Consider the following 15,743-nt stretch of genomic DNA (forward strand, 5'->3'; position numbering starts at 1 on the left):
AACGGAGAGTAATACAGCCAAAAAGTCAGTTTTTTGCTCCTACTGTTTTCAATGCCGTTAGGTAACGCTTCGCGCTAGGCGATATTACTAGATGTCATTGGAAAATTCAGAAAGCAAGCATCCTAGTGCGATATTATTCAAATCTGTCCACAGTGCGTAGATAGCAGAGTGCGTCCGCGAACAATGTCTCAAATTAGGAGCACGCGCCGAAGCATAATAAATAAATAAATAAATAAATAAATAAATAAATAAATAAATAAACGAGTATATATAATATTTCTTACCTCTAAAACTTTTTTACCAAGTTCGCTGAGCTCACTATTTGTTCCTTGCTCATCTTGGTCTTTCTGATTCCCTTCTGATTCAGGTTTTATTGCGAGTGGATATATTATTCGAACATCATTTCTAATGTCTGTATAAAAACCAGGGTTATGAGCAATGTAAGCCAAAATATATAGATATGTGTGAAAGCAAAAATAGAAGGTAAACTTTGCGCATACGCATTTTAGAGCAGAAGAAAAACAATATTTTACGGCATGCGCATGGCTGCTCAAGCTCACCGATGTGTTCGATGGGCTCACATTTCTTCGTTAATAAGTCAGTGCTTTTTTGGTCACAGCAAGTAGCATTTCTGTTGCAGGCTGACTTTGTATACGTTTGTTTGGGATGTGTCAGCGCTGGCGGTGTCAACAGGGATAATTGTCTTCATTAGGGCTGCATGTCGAAACGCTGCCTCCTGAGCAACGTCTTGTTGTACTAGTGTTATTCACTTACAGCTTTCAAATTTCCTCTGCCTTGCATAGTTATCAATGTACTTCATACGCTCTGTGAGGTATAGAAACTTCAGTGAAGTGATATGTGATATAACAATAGCAAATCATCGTTTCATACCCATGGTTCTTAACCAATGCTTGCATATTGTTTAACCCGCCATGGTGGCGTAGAGCGTTTCCCGTGGCGCTGCTATACCAAAGGGCGTGGGACCAAATCCCGGAAAGCCACATTTCCTTGGGGGCGAAATGCAAAAGCGCCCTGTACTGTTCATTAGGTGCGAGTTCAACAATCCAAGTTGGACAAAATTATTCAGCAGTCAATTACTACGGCGTGTCTAATATTCATGTCGTAGTTTTGGAACGTAAAACCCCTGAATTTATTTTGAATTCTGTAAAACAGGCTCTTTTGCGAGTTATACATCCATAATATATCTGCTTTAACTTTGCCGCTTGTCCTCGTGGCGACACTGAACATAAAAGCCATAAAAAGAAGTAATCTTCAGACTAACTCTCACACGCCAAAAAGATTTCGAAAAATTTTATAAAGTCTTCTCTCCAAGAACATGGAAAAACCACGATCGCACGAGAAAGAGCCCGCGGTGCATCATCTCAGCGATTACTCTCTACCACATGCACAAGACGTGCCATGCCGTTTCTTTAGTCAAAATACAACTCTAAATATAAAAAATGAATATTTATTAATGCGACTAAACTTAGTCAACTTCCCATATTGTCCTATGATATAGTTGGCTTTCGTCTTTGAACGCAGTGCTTAAGTGCACGCACATACAAACAGCTTTATAACGCAGTTATGTAAGCGTCCTAATTGAGTGCTCTGTGATGGATGATTTAATTTCCGCCCAATGAAAATTTCGCATTTCAATTTGTATATTTTCATCCAAGGTATAACCCAGCATGGGCCGGGAAAATTTTAAAAAATAAGCAACCTCCGAAAATATTTAAAACCCTAAAATTCTACAACAGCCCACTCGTGCGTACTATTAGAAAGTAATGATAAATTCACAGAAAGTGGTATATATTTGAAATTGACCACATCAAATTATGCTCAAGTGGTTGCATGAGTGTGTGAAAGTTATATAGCTTTTACATTTGTGCAAACCATATAAAGGTTTAATCACTTACCGCACTGTGATATAGGCACACATGCGTCGTTCTTTGCACGGGCGAACCCAGCACTGCACCCACACCATACATTATGCTTCTTTGTGCACTGATAGTTATTAGGATCGACATCATTGCAATAAACTTGCGGGGCGAAGTCAGCTCCATTGCAGAACACTGCAGCGGTATTTTCCGGGCATGCTGAGCAAGAAAGAAATGGAATGAGTAGGATGAGTAGGATGAGTAGAAAAAAAATTCCCAGGCCGTAAGAGACATGCGCCCACTACAAATGCTAGTAGTATTAAACTTGCGGTTGTTGCATCACAGCGTTGTAGCGTTGTCTAAAGTGGTTATAAACAGAGCTGCTGCTCAAAGGCTATCACAGTAATCCTGACAAACAAAAGCCAGTTTCGCCTGAAAGGCGAAACATTGATGGTGATATCAAACTAGTAGGCAGCCATACGAATTAAGGATAGTAGTTTTATCGGCCGGATAAACTCGTAAACAATCGCTTACTAAATAAATGATCAAATATGGTGTCACGTGCACACAGGCAAACATAAACACATCTCACTCGATAAGCGCCGACACTCGCTGTGAAAACGCTGGCACGAGTAAGAGCGGCACCAGAAGCGAGCGAATTAGCGCAATTAGCGTAGGAACAGCACCAATAAGTGATAATATATAGAGTGAAAACTATTTCTCCTTGAAAAATGGAAAAGACACTTATGACCGCTTGTGCGTGCGAATGCGAAAGCTTTATATTCCCTTTGGTGACAGGTTGTCGATTGATGTTTTCAAGTGGCCGATGACGCAGGCACTAGGCCACACCTTTAGTCAGCCCGAGGGCTGCAACATGACGTGTGCAGTAACCTTGGTGTTCCCGCTCGCTTCAACGTGAAATAAGCGGCGAGACCACAGCGCACACGAAGACTTCGGCGAACCTAGAATCTGCACGCATCGGAGATTGCTTTCGAGATAAGGCCCGCGTGGCCGCACTCGTCCGTGCCATAGGCTACCGCCGCTGGATTAGAACGCCCGGCGGTGCCCTGCGCGCGCTGGAAGACGGCTTGCTTCCTTCCTCGACTTCCTCCCTTGCGTGCGTGAGATCAAGGCACTATCCTCGGCTACCCCTCGCACGCTTTCACTCGCAGCTACAACACACGGCGCGCGGCCACAATGTTATCGGACTTCGACTTTATACGCAACATGACGTCATGACGTTACATGACGTTATACACAACTTGTCAATAGAGTGTTTTAGCTGAGCGCTTGCTGTCTGCTCCCCTCAGACCGGCATATGCTAGCAAATGTCACACAACCACTTAGCGGGAACGCTATTGCGCTTGCGCACAACGCTCATACCGGCCGCGGAACGAAGACACCATCCCTCGCTCCGCTTCAAAGCTGACTGAGCGGTGCGTGACAGCGTGCCTACTTGGCCTCTTCGCCGTTTTGCAGCCGAGATGATAGCGCGTCGCTCGCGTCTCGGCTAGACACACTTATCAAATGCGAAATCTACGCAGTTCCCTGCAGTATCTCAGAGCGTGAAATCTGAGCGAAGCGGAGCGTAAGCGGCGCTCTGCTAAAACTGTCTATTGGAGATGTCAATCCTGACGGGGACAACGGTTGAAGTGTCGCAAGAGTGTCCATTTGATCGCTATCGCAATAATTGGTCTGATGCCGGTCAATAAACAGTCAGCTTGCAGTGCGAATTAGCCTAGGAACTCCAACAATAAATGATAACACATATAGTAAAACTACTTCTCCTTAAAAGAAATTTGGGAGATACACTTAAGACTGCTTAGCTGTGGGAAGGCAAAAGTATTCTAGTCCAAATGGCTGGAAAGTTGGCCGAGTTGGTACGGTAACATATTTTTGTACTATGGCAAGAAGAGAGGCGGACGAAAACTGGGAACAGGTAGGACGAGCGCTAACTCTCAAGTGATTTTCTACTGAATTGATCACCAATATATGTGATTGCAAGAACCTAAGCACAGAAACATCACATGGTCGAAAAAAATCAGTAAAGCAGATAAACAAAACAAAAGTGGTGAACCCATATAACCTAAATCAGTAAAAGACATAGTCGAGATGAACACACGTGCTGATAAGTTAATCCTGTTCACTGTCTAACAGTGATATTGATGCCTGGCTAGCGCAAGTCTCCCCCAATCTTTCAGCGTGAAAGGTCACAATAATTTCGCGTGTAGTAGAGCGTTTGTTTCTTGAGATGACTTTTGTGTCCACGAACAAAAGTGCACAACCGTAACTGAAACAATGGGACGCTAGATGTGACGTATGAGGATTGTTAAGTAAGTTATTGTGTTATTTTAGTCTGCTATTGAGACCCGTAGCGCTCTGTACAATTTAAGATTTCGTGCAGAAGAGTGAAATTTCATAAACCATACCAGTGCTTTCTAGGTAAACTTGACTGTGGTGCGAAATACATTTCGTGAAAAGGGGACAGAAGAAAGGAGACAGTGAAGCGGCAAACTACCAACTGTTTAATGACAGCGTCAGAACATAGAGAAAAAAAGGTCAGATTGTGTTAGCGATACATCTATCACATTGTATTCTGCAGAAATGTGCTTTCTTGAAAATATGTTATCCTGACCATAAAGTTGTATGTCATACCTTGGCTCTCTGCGCACGCGCTGAAGCATAAGAAATGACCTTTTTTTCTGTATGTTTTGACGCTGTCATTAAACAGTTGGTAGTTTGGCGCTTCACTGTCCCCTTTCAGAAAATTCTGTCCCCTTTTCAGGAAATGTATTTCGCGCCGCAGTCAAGTTTACCTAGAAAATCTCAGCAGCAACTCGCCCAAGAAGTCATTTTTGTATGCCAGTGCTACAAAGTGAAAATGAAGACGCGTGCCTAACACTGTAATAATTTTTTTCTTCTACCGCCCCTATGTTCTACCATCCTGTCTGCTTCTAGTACTCGTCCGTGTCCCTTCGCGTCATACAACAAAAATACATGGTATGGTGTAATGATGAAATGATTGGTGAAATGTTTTGAATTGATGTTTTCACGCTCTCAATGGCGCACGCACTAGAGGCCACACCTGTGACGTGTGAAATGATGATATTCAATTGATGTTGCACTTGCCGAGTGACGGGGAAGCGTGCTCGTCTTCCACTTTGGAGGCCTGCGTTTGATTCCCCCCCCCCCCCCCCAGACAGAAATGTACCAAATTTTCTTTTCAGGACAACCAATTTACATTGTTTACCAGAACCTCTTTCAGAAATCTGACATCAGACCAAGCACTTTTCCCGTGTTTTTACACTACGCAGTCGATCATTTTTAGTACCATCGCTTGGTCACGCCGCTACCGACGACGCCAAATTTTCGCGTAAAGGGGCATGTAATGTTTTCTCATTCAAATTGATAGTAAGCCGTCTGTCAAGGAAAGTTATTTCCAGCTGCTGGAGGAACCTGCCAGCAGATCGCAGGAAGGCCGCTAGTAAATTTAAATATGAAGAATTGGAGCAGATCCAATTAGTTGGAATGTATATACAGCGAAGCTTTGTGTGGGTGCCTAGAGAGTCGACACACGTTTATACACGCGCACGGACAAAAATTATACCAATCCTTTGGTTAATCGTAGTCGCTGACAACTAGCGAGTGCGACGCTTAGATTTAGGTGCACGTTAAGAAACCCTAGGTGGTCAAAATTTCCGGAGTCCACACTACAGCGTGCCTCATAATCAGATCGTGGTTTTGGCACGTAAAACCCCAGTATTTAATTTTTTTACTAGCGTGTGGAATGGGCGCCTTGAACTCAGCATAGTTTCAGAAGCAGCGTGTGCATACGAACGTAGCCTAATTCGAATTACTTCTATCCGTGAGGAACGTTTACTTCCGCATTACCGTGAAGCCACGGATGAACGACGGCGAGCTTTCTGGTTTTCCCCCGCATGACTGACGCCGCGGTTGCGCGCAGGCCACCGCCATCCGTTGGTGCTGCAAGACACCTAGTGGCCCCTGCTCCTTTGTGAATGGTTGACTTATTTGGCCAGGGAATAGCCAGGCCGCCGTCACACTCGCGAAACCTGGTGAGGTTCGCAAAGAAAAGCTTCGCTTTTAAATTTAACATTCGACAGCTGTCTGTGTGGTTCTGAATAACTAATTCATAGGACGAAGTGTGGCCCCAGCCAAAAGATCGTACTTTTAATATTCCAGACATTTAAAAGCCAGACCAGCTGGTTCTTCACGGCTAAGCTTTGAAGAGGCAGCAGTGCGATTGTTATACTTTTTTTTTTTCATGACCGTTCTAGCTCTGCTTGACGCCACCAAGTCCATCAGCGTGCAAACAGTGGAAGGTCTCTAAGGACAAGTTAAAGTTTCGTCTTTTAATCCGTGTACTCCAAGACTACTGAAAAGAGGGTCTTGTAGGATTTAACTCTGCTTTGAAGATTGCTGCACTTCTCTCCTCTTCAGCGCCTGGGTCCATTATGTGGTTCATCATTTACAAGTTCTCGGTACCCCGCTGCGTGCATGACCAAAGTTCCGAATATCGTTGGTATGCTGGCAGAGGGCTCCAGAATGTTTTTCGTGAGGCCGATGTACGGTCATTACCAATCAGAACAAGGGACCTTGTAAATAATCCCAAGTGCTTTGTGAGTAGGTAAACAGCATTTTGTGAGCGGAAAGCAGGGATCGTACGTTGAAAGAAGCTTGTGAAAGGCGTCTGCCCCTCCTTCCAAAGAATGTATCAGCTTCGCGCTTACGCCATTAAGGTAGCGCGAGCAAACGCGATGGCGCCACTGGGGATGGGGCGCGGCGCTGCGTACGTGCTTTCCTTGTTCCGATGACGGATAACAAGACGGATCAAAGCCTTGGTTGGATGAAGGGCTAAACCGGGTATTGTTTGTGATGAGCAGAACCTTTTAGGTCTCTAAATTGAAGTTATATTACTGATTATTCGTGGCCATGTGACAGAGATTCGAATAAAGCTATCCTCCAGTGTGTGTCGCCTTTCTTTAAACAGAGAATTGAAGTTCTGAACTGTTTCGTTTTACGAATGTGTGCATTACCGGAATTCATCTGGCCAGTTCATGCTCCATGCTCCACTGTATAGAAGTTTCAGTAGAATGTAGAGAGGAGAAAGGTTGTGGATTTCTGCAGTCTTTAGTACGCCGAAGCATTTGTCAACTTAGCTAACAAACATCTTTGTTTTTGATTTAAACTAGCCCAGCACCCGCTCTTCAATGTGGTCCATTTTGAGTGTGGTGACTGTAAAGAACATGGGAACGCCCATCTAATCCCGGTATTCTGCTTGAAAAACTTTCCTTTGGAAGAAAAATAGTTGCTTGAGAGGCATAGCTTTCATAACTTACATATGTACTCGACCCTTAGTATGGTTCGGTTTTCAGTGATGTGCTTTGTTCGAGACCTTCGCGGGCCACAGACATCGCCAAGGGCGTGGTACGGCGTTGACCAGTGAACGATGCAGAAGGACACTAATGATACGTTAACATCAGAGCTAACCTGCACTACCAGCTTAACAAAGTGGGGCCTGAATTGCTCCTGAACATTGAAGTTCTGTCCAACATAGGTGCAAGAGGAAGCGGGCCTGGGATGGAAACAGGGAAAGTGAAGGCTCGCTGGCGCACGGGGTCCTGTTGCTATTTACAGGGTGCTCATTTTGTATGTATTAGCATCCTTTTGGTACCTCACTCACATTACGGGGGATACCTATCTACTATGTTTGTGTATAACCGTGTTCGTACCCTAGATATCTGGGAATTTCGTGGCCGGAAGGGTAGCATATCGGGCTGCTCTGCAGGGGTAACAGGGTTTGAAACCAATCATCGGACCAATTTGCCTCACTGACTATGTGGCAGTGGGTACCTACTCGCCGCTCTTCAACGAACCTCTTAGTCGCCGACACGGGTCTATGCAGTAGAGCACTGCACGGGCCTGGCCCGGCCCGTGGGCCGGGCCGGGCCGGATAGGGCAGTTTTTTCGCGGGCTCGGGCCGGGCTCGGGCACGGCATGTGCTTTTTGACCCGGGCCCGGTAAGGCTCGAGTATTTTGACGCGGGCCCGGTCCGGGCTCGGACATTCTGGTGGTGTGCATGAGATGTGCAGCGAGTTAACCTCGCGCGTCTCGACTCTGAAAAGCCTGTTGACCCCGGCGCAGCTGGAAGCTATAGCAGTGCTACTCCTGTATACTTCCCTTTTCTTCTTCCGTCGTATTTTGCGCTGTTTGGACAGAATGTAAAAGTCCAGAAACACCGAATTAAGTGTCCCCAAACCAAAGCATGCCATTGTATTCCTTACCATAATCAATGTAATTAATGCTTTCAGCGCGGTGCCAGCGCGTTCGCGACTTGCTGATTCTTCAAAGGCGAATTGGTAAGAAGATGACTGGTAAGATAAGATAATTCGTCGCGCGGCTGAAATATGGCACTGCGTCCATCCATGATTGTAAGCATGTTCTCAACCAGGCGCCTAGGAGCAGCGCATTACGCTGCACCATAGAGGAACGAGAAGCTTTCTTTCTCCATTTACTCTATCCATGCGCTGCGCTCACGACCGGTCGTGGCTGCGCTTCGGCTATAGTGTACTAGAATACGGTTGAGGGGGACGAGCGGCATGAGTGGCGCATGCTTTGCAGTGAAGCGCCCGACGTGGAAAAATACTGTGGCGGCACTGCGATAGAAGTGGATTGGGCCGCATCAAGGTCGCGCCGTTGGAAACTGCTGGCTATACTGCTCGGCTGGGTCATTCGTACTACTCCGCTCCCTGGTATTTGCGTTTAGACCGCTCAAATGATGTTCATAATTGCATATGACATGTATTTATGCCTTAAGAATAAATTCCTTTCATTGTCTTCTTTATTATTTTTTTAATGGCGCTCGGTGACCTTTTTCGGTCTCGGGCCGGGTTCGGGCTGGGCTTGGGCCTAAGGTAAAGGGGTGTCGGGCTGGGCCGGGCGGGTAAAGTAGATTATTTTCGGGACCGGGTCTTGTCATAAAACTTTTGGTCGGGCTCAGGCGGGCAGCCCAACGTACAAACGGGCCCAGGCCGGACCCGGGCTGAAAAAATCGGCTCGTGCAGTGCTCTACTCAGCAGACGCGGGACTGGGTGTGTACTGCTGTTAGAAGAAACTATTTGAATCCGCTTGGAACACTACGGTATGGCCCACTCAGTCGGTGCTGGTCTCCAAATAAAGGTACGCGACCCTAATTTTTGACTTAGGTGTCTCTTAGCAGCCCTCGCACCTGGGCATTGGTCTTCTTTAGGTGAACTTTTTGTACGTGTGTTTTGAAAGAACGACACAGACACAGCTTACCATCGTCTGCAGGTCTTTCTTTTTTCTCTGGTGGGTAGGCTGTGCTTGGTCCAGCGGCTTCCTATTTAGGTTAACTTTTTGTACGTATGTTTTGAAAGAACGACACAGACACAGCTTACCATCGTCTGCAGGTCTTTCTTTTGTAGCGTTAGCTACACTGGCCTAGCCAAGCCCGTTTCGCGCGGCACATCAAGAGCCGTGCTCCGCATACGCAAGGATCAGTGATGTCACACGGCTTGCGCACCAGAGCCACCGGAGCCGGCACCTCTCGCGCACTCCGCCGCCGCCGGTCTGCGCATTCCAGAGGAGTGACGTCGTAGCCGTGGTAGACGTACTGGCGCTGGCGCGCGCTCGCTGTGCAGTCGCCGTCTGACACTGCGCTGGAGCCGCTGCGCTTCTGACTGGCGTTTGCCAGTGTGGTATACCCATGGAGAAGGAGAGCGCAAATGCTGCTCAACAGCGCAGAAGAACGGAGAAGCTTGACTCATCGGATCCCGAAGTAGTTGCCTGGCAATTAGCGGTTGAGCGTAGGAGGAATGAACAGAAGAAGGCTAAACGGGCTGCGGAGACACTGGAGCAAAGGGACGAACGTCTAGCAAAGCGGCGTCGCCAGGAGGCTGAGCGACGTGCCCGACCACCCCTGCAGCAACAACAAAACGCCGTCGATGACGTCAAGGCTCGCCGATCGACTGAATATACTGTGAAACTCGGCGAAAGCGCCAGTGCGACTCGGACCTTCTAGACGGACTTCGTAAACAATCCGTTTGGATATGTGTGCGACGTGTGCGAAAGACTATGGCACATGAAAGACTTGACGCCGCTGAGTAGTGCCATGCGTGAAACGTTGAGTTTAGCGGCGGCGCCTCAGTGGGCTGAAACCGTGGCGCGGGTTTGTACAACATGGAAGAACTTTCTCGTTAAGCAGAAGATTCCACTCTTTAGCGTTACCAATGGGTATCGTTACCCGGCCATGCCGGCCGGTCTACCGGTTCTGAACGATGTGGCCGAACTTTTTACTTTCGCCACGCATTCCCTTCGTTCAGATCCGTCGTCTAATGAACTGGAGAAATGGTCAGTTTGGCATTAAGGAACCCGTGGTGAACGTGCCGGTAGACACGGACGAGATGCTAAAGCAGTTGCCTCGCGGCTTGGCGGACGATAAGTGCATAGTGGTGAACGTAAAGAGGAGAATGTTTGCCAAGACTACCTAATAATCAGCTGAACCTTTGCTAACGCTACGTATATCCTGGCATAGCCGAGCTAAGCCACTGCAACTTTTTGTAGCGTTAGCTACACTGGCCTAGCCAAGCCCGTTTCGCGCGGCACATCAAGAGCCGTGCTGCGCATGCGCAAGGATCAGTGATGTCACACGGCTTGCGCACCGGAGCCACCGGAGCCGGCACCTCTCGCGCACTCCGCCGCCGCCGCGCGCGACTCACCGCCGCCGGTCTGCGCATTCCAGAGGAGTGACGTCGTAGCAGTAGTAGGCGCACTGGCGCCGGCGCGCGCTCGCTGTGCAGTCGCCGTCTGACACTGCGCTGGAGCCGCTGCGCTTCTGACTGGCGTTTGCCAGTGAGGTATAGCCATGGAGAAGGAGAGCGCAAATGCTGCTCAACAGCGCAGAAGAACGGAGAAGCTTGACTCATCGGATCCCGAAGTAGTTGCCTGGCAATTAGCGGTAAAGCGTAGGAGGAATGAACAGAAGAAGGCTATATACATGTGCCACATAATACGTATACCGCGTGTGTGTCATTAGAGCAGCAGTAAGCATGACAATCAAGCTAATCCTTGACAATCTAGACAACCAGGAAAGCTAAGAATAATCAGCTGAACCTTTGCTAACGCTACGTATATCCTGGCATAGCCGAGCTAAGCCACTGCAACTTTTTTTCTCTGGTGGGTAGGCTGTGCTTGGTCCAGCGGCTTCCTCGTCGACCACATCCACGGCGAACGCAACGCACGAACCGAATTCGGAGGCGCAAGCGAGTGAACGTCTTTCCTGTGGCACGATATGCGGGCGAGGAGTGAGGGAAAACGAGGAGGACGCTCAGCTCGCGCCACCTGGCCAGGCGTAACCCCTTAGTGAGCGGCGCACAAAGCAAACCAGTGCTGATACCGACTACGGTGCTGACGTCAAAGGACGTAACGAGCGCGCGCCCGCATCTGTTGCGAGCAAGCGATCGAGCAGGTGCGCGCCGGGAGAGAAGATGCGAGAGAGAAGGGAGTGACGTCACAACCACTCTTCAAGGCAGATGTTCAGTCTATGCCAGGGAACTGTTGATTTGTTTTGGATTTCGTCGCCGGTAATCATTGATTTCTAATTAATAATTATTATTCGCGACACTTCCGTAATTGAATTATTAACTAAACTTATGCCCAATATCCTCTGTTTAAGGAAACGCCTTAAATTTGTACTGAACAATTTTTTTCAGTTTTTGCTGATTTAGTTTGAGGTTCCTCCCCCGTAATCAGTAATTTCTAATCAATTCTAGTTATTGCAGACACTTCAGTAACTCAACTTGTAACTAAATTGATCCTCTTATATCATGGCTATAAAAAACCCACGAATTGTGTACTGTAGTATTTTTCAAAATTTTTTTCTGACTAATATTGAATTTTGTCCCCGGTAATGAGTGATTTCTGATTATTTATAGTTATCTCACACACTGCAGTAACTCCACTTGTGACGAAACTAATGATCTGATAACGTATAATAAAACCCACAAATGTTGTACTTTACTATTTTTTTTTCTATTTATTCCCGACGTAACTTCAATTTCCTCCCGGGTAGTCACTGATTTCTAATCAATTCTAATAATACCAGGCACTTCAGTAACTCAACTTGCAACGAAACTTATGCTCTAATATCATATCATGAATTTTGAACAGTACTATTGCTTTTCTATTTTTTTCTCATTTAAATTGAATTTCGTCGCTGGTTTTCTCAGGAGGTGAACCGGAAGTGCTTCGCAAGAAACAAGAGTGTCACTCGATGCTCGGGCCACTAATAAACCGATTAGATTCCAACTTGTGTCATTCGGTATAGGCGAGTGAGTGTGTGCAGCTCTTCAATGAACGTATTTGACGCCAACTTCGGTAATTAGGTACGTGCCACTAAATGTGTGACACCGTACAATGACGAAAAATATCTCTTAAATCCCTTCGATTCCAAGCGGAATCGAACTCACGTCACAAGTGCTTCTCAGGGGCAGCAACGCGGGGCATTTGTTGGCTACGCCACAAATTCACTTGGTATGTGCCGGTTTTAAAGGAACGCCTTTCACTCCATTGCTTGAGCGAGCTGCACCATGAATGCATTATGTATTAGCCGCTCTTCAGTGAACGTTTAAAACACTTTTGTCAGTATGTATGAGCGCTGAGTGGGCGACAAGCGAGGGAACAATTATCAGCTTTCGCAGGCACCGGCACGCCACTCTTGTCGCCTCGGAGGCCACGCTCGAACTAGAGCTACTGTATATGCTCCCCTTCCGGAGCAGAGTGGCGCATTTGATTGAACGCACCGATCGCGCCCCTATTCGCCAAATATGGTCACATGAAAAAAAAAATCGTTTGAGGCAAAGCTAACTTCACGGCTGCGCCTGCACGATAGAGTTTGTGTGGCCTGCACTGCCGCCCACCGCGCCATCGTCGTCGCGAGCCTCTGTGCGCTGCCGCACGCCGCGCCCCCTTTGCCTTCGCGGAAAGGAGGAGCAAGCACAGTCGGCAGCTGAGCCACGCCGCATCCTGCATTCCAGAGGAGTGGCTTTTCAGCTTGACACGGATGCATCGGCGGGCAAGATGGTGCACCTATGCGCCACTCTGCTCCCGTAGGGAGCATATAAGGTAACTCTAGCGCGAACAACTCGGTAACGCCACAATATGGAGCAGCGTGCCTAGAAAGAAGCGCGAAGAGTGTCCTTCTGTTGACTGCACCATACTGTTTTACAAAGGACGAAAAAAAAAGGGACTGAAACACAGGATTTTTCGTCTTTTGTGAAATAGTATAGTACAGTCAACAGAAGGATGCCATACCACCTAGCCCCAGTAGAAGTCTCACTGCGAGAGAGGAGCCTGGTTGTAGCATGACGTGCTTTTCAACGTTAGCATGCACCGCCCCGCCGTACATTTCCGAAGTGACGCGCAGGCTTCTCGCTGGCGGCGCTAGAATGTTGCGAGACTTGTTAGGAAAGCGCGAAAAAAGACTCCCACTGCAGAACACGCCTCATACATAACTAATTTCGATGGTGGCCATGCCTGGAGTAGATATATCGATTCAGTGCCAACGCATTTCTGTCGACAATCACAGTGAGATATGTTGTAGCGCATTTTTTACGGTTTCACGGTATATTTAAATGTCACACAGAATGTTTCATGTCCTTGAGCAGGATTATTCGAAGAGGTGGATTATTACTAGGACAAAAATCGAAACACATATTCAGCTCATACACAAAAATTTTTATCTTCGTAATAAATTATTTAAGGCACATATTGTAATTTGTAAGTTGTAGCCAGTGAACGTGCAATACGAATAAGCTTGAAATTAATTTCCAAGGTGCCACCAGTTCTGAGATATTGTTTCCCGAAGTCTTGTGCCAAATAAATTGGCCTTCCACTTCATTTTGTACTGCAATACATGACAGATTGTATTTTTGAAAAAAAGTAACTGGAAGAACAAAGAATTTCTACGGCGAGTTTGATGGACCATTTCTCCAAACAGGTGCCATTGTTGAAATTAATTCTGAGTATACACGCCTTGGCCAACGCACCGATCAGAATTCCTAAATTGCAATATGTGCCCTAAAGTAATTAATTAGGAAGCTGAGTTGTAAATTTTTGATTAGTTGAATATGTGTATCGATTTCTCGTGCAAGTAATGTCTATCTCTCTGAATAATCCAGCTCAAGCACTAGAGTTATGTTATCTGCAACAGGCGATGTTTAAGAATTGCGGAAAACTGAAAACTGATAACCCTGTATAATGCATCAGGCAGTTTCAGTTCATAAGTTTTTACACGCCACAAAACTCCTGCCTGGTTTCATCATCATTACTTCTTCATGTGAGGCCCTAACTAGGCAGAATTTTGAAGTCGCAATAGAGCGCATTTACCCTCCGAAAGTTTAGCGAGGTACCTATGCATGAAAATGAAAAAAAATGCTTTATTTGACGTTTAACCAGCTTGTTATCTTATGTTTGTCGTGCAGAACGTTTTTTTATTTTATTTAGAGGTTCCATATCGACCTTTGCCAGCGATAATTGTGATGATACGCAGTGTACTAAATTCAAGTATGCTTTAAACATGGGCTCTATTTCTGTCATTTCTTTTTTTTTTTAGTGTGTGTTAAACGAATTAGCGCGCAACAGCTCCCTGGTAAGATAATCTGCTTTTACACCTGCTTTAGTAGTATGTTGTAGTCAATGGTCAACGCAGTGTTCGTGAAGCGACAATTCGAATATTAAATTTATGAAGGTATACAGTAATGACTTCTAAGTTGGATAGAATAATGATATTTCGTAAGAATAAAACTTACATCCGATGAGAGGTGATATCATGGAAGCAATCAGCATAATCATCAGAGGTGCTTCCATTGCCATCCTTTTTATGCCTCAAATTAAGTTCTGCAAGGCCAGTAAAAACAATATCAATGGATTCAGCAAAATGACGCAGTATGGCACCTTACCGCAAAACAATGTGTGGTTTTATTATTGCGATAGCAATTATATGGACACTCAAAAGCAGATTTCTGCCGTCGGCGTCGCCGTCGTCGTCGCCGTCGCCGTGAGGTTCCGTATGACGTCAATGGAGATGAAATCGTCGTCGATGATGATAAGTGGTTCTTGAGGGAAAGGGAAAGGTTGGCGCTATCTTCTGCAGCCCTTGAGGGAGCACGGCTCAGCGCCAACCGCCGAACGCTGTGTGTGCGAGTGAAAGTTCGCGAGGGGCGCGCGCTTTCACGGGGAGTGAACGCACGGCGGAGAACAAACGCGCGTTCTGCGCCGTGCTCGCTTAAGGGCTGCAGAAGTAGGCGTCTCTTTCCTCCTTTACAATCACCATATATGTAGAGCAAACGCGCCTTCTTCCGACGCGCGAGAGGCCGTGGGGGAGGGGGAGGGAGGGGGAGGGAAGGGAGGCGACGTTTAGCTGCGACACCAAGTGCCTATTTATATCAGAGGCTCCGGCAACAGTCACCAACGCCGCACGCATTTTGATCGAACGCGGGCAAAACGCCGATGGCGTCGACAACAGTTCTGCGTGTTGCCGGTGCTGCTGCATGTCCAAGTTTATACAGCTGATAAAGCTAATATCATTACTCCATATAGCTCTCTACAAATTTGCTATCGCAATTGATGCTTCGCCTTTCAGGTGAAACTGCGACAACTTTTTTTTCTTCTCGCTGCTACCAACCTCAAAGGGAGCTGATCCTAACTATCGAAGCAATACAAACCATGAAACGTTCGCTTATTTGAAGTGCGAAAGAAATAGTTTTAGTGTAAACAAATTCCCACATCTATTTTTGTCTGTGAAGAATTGGTGATATAATAGACGCA

General features: G+C 46.6%; 1 long non-coding RNA gene across 1 annotated transcript; it reads right to left on the reverse strand.

Moving 5' to 3' along the window:
* Positions 1-288: 288 nt before the first annotated feature.
* Positions 289-14,816, reverse strand: LOC125945359 (uncharacterized). Its single transcript, XR_007466846.1, has 3 exons — positions 14,726-14,816; positions 1,917-2,096; positions 289-412 (listed from the first exon to the last, which is right to left on the reverse strand). It is a non-coding gene; the product is annotated as an uncharacterized LOC125945359 (long non-coding RNA).
* Between the last annotated feature and the right edge of the window lie 927 nt (positions 14,817-15,743).

Source organism: Dermacentor silvarum, chromosome 5, assembly GCF_013339745.2.
Source record: "Dermacentor silvarum isolate Dsil-2018 chromosome 5, BIME_Dsil_1.4, whole genome shotgun sequence".
Classification (NCBI taxonomy): Eukaryota; Metazoa; Arthropoda; class Arachnida; order Ixodida; family Ixodidae; genus Dermacentor; species Dermacentor silvarum.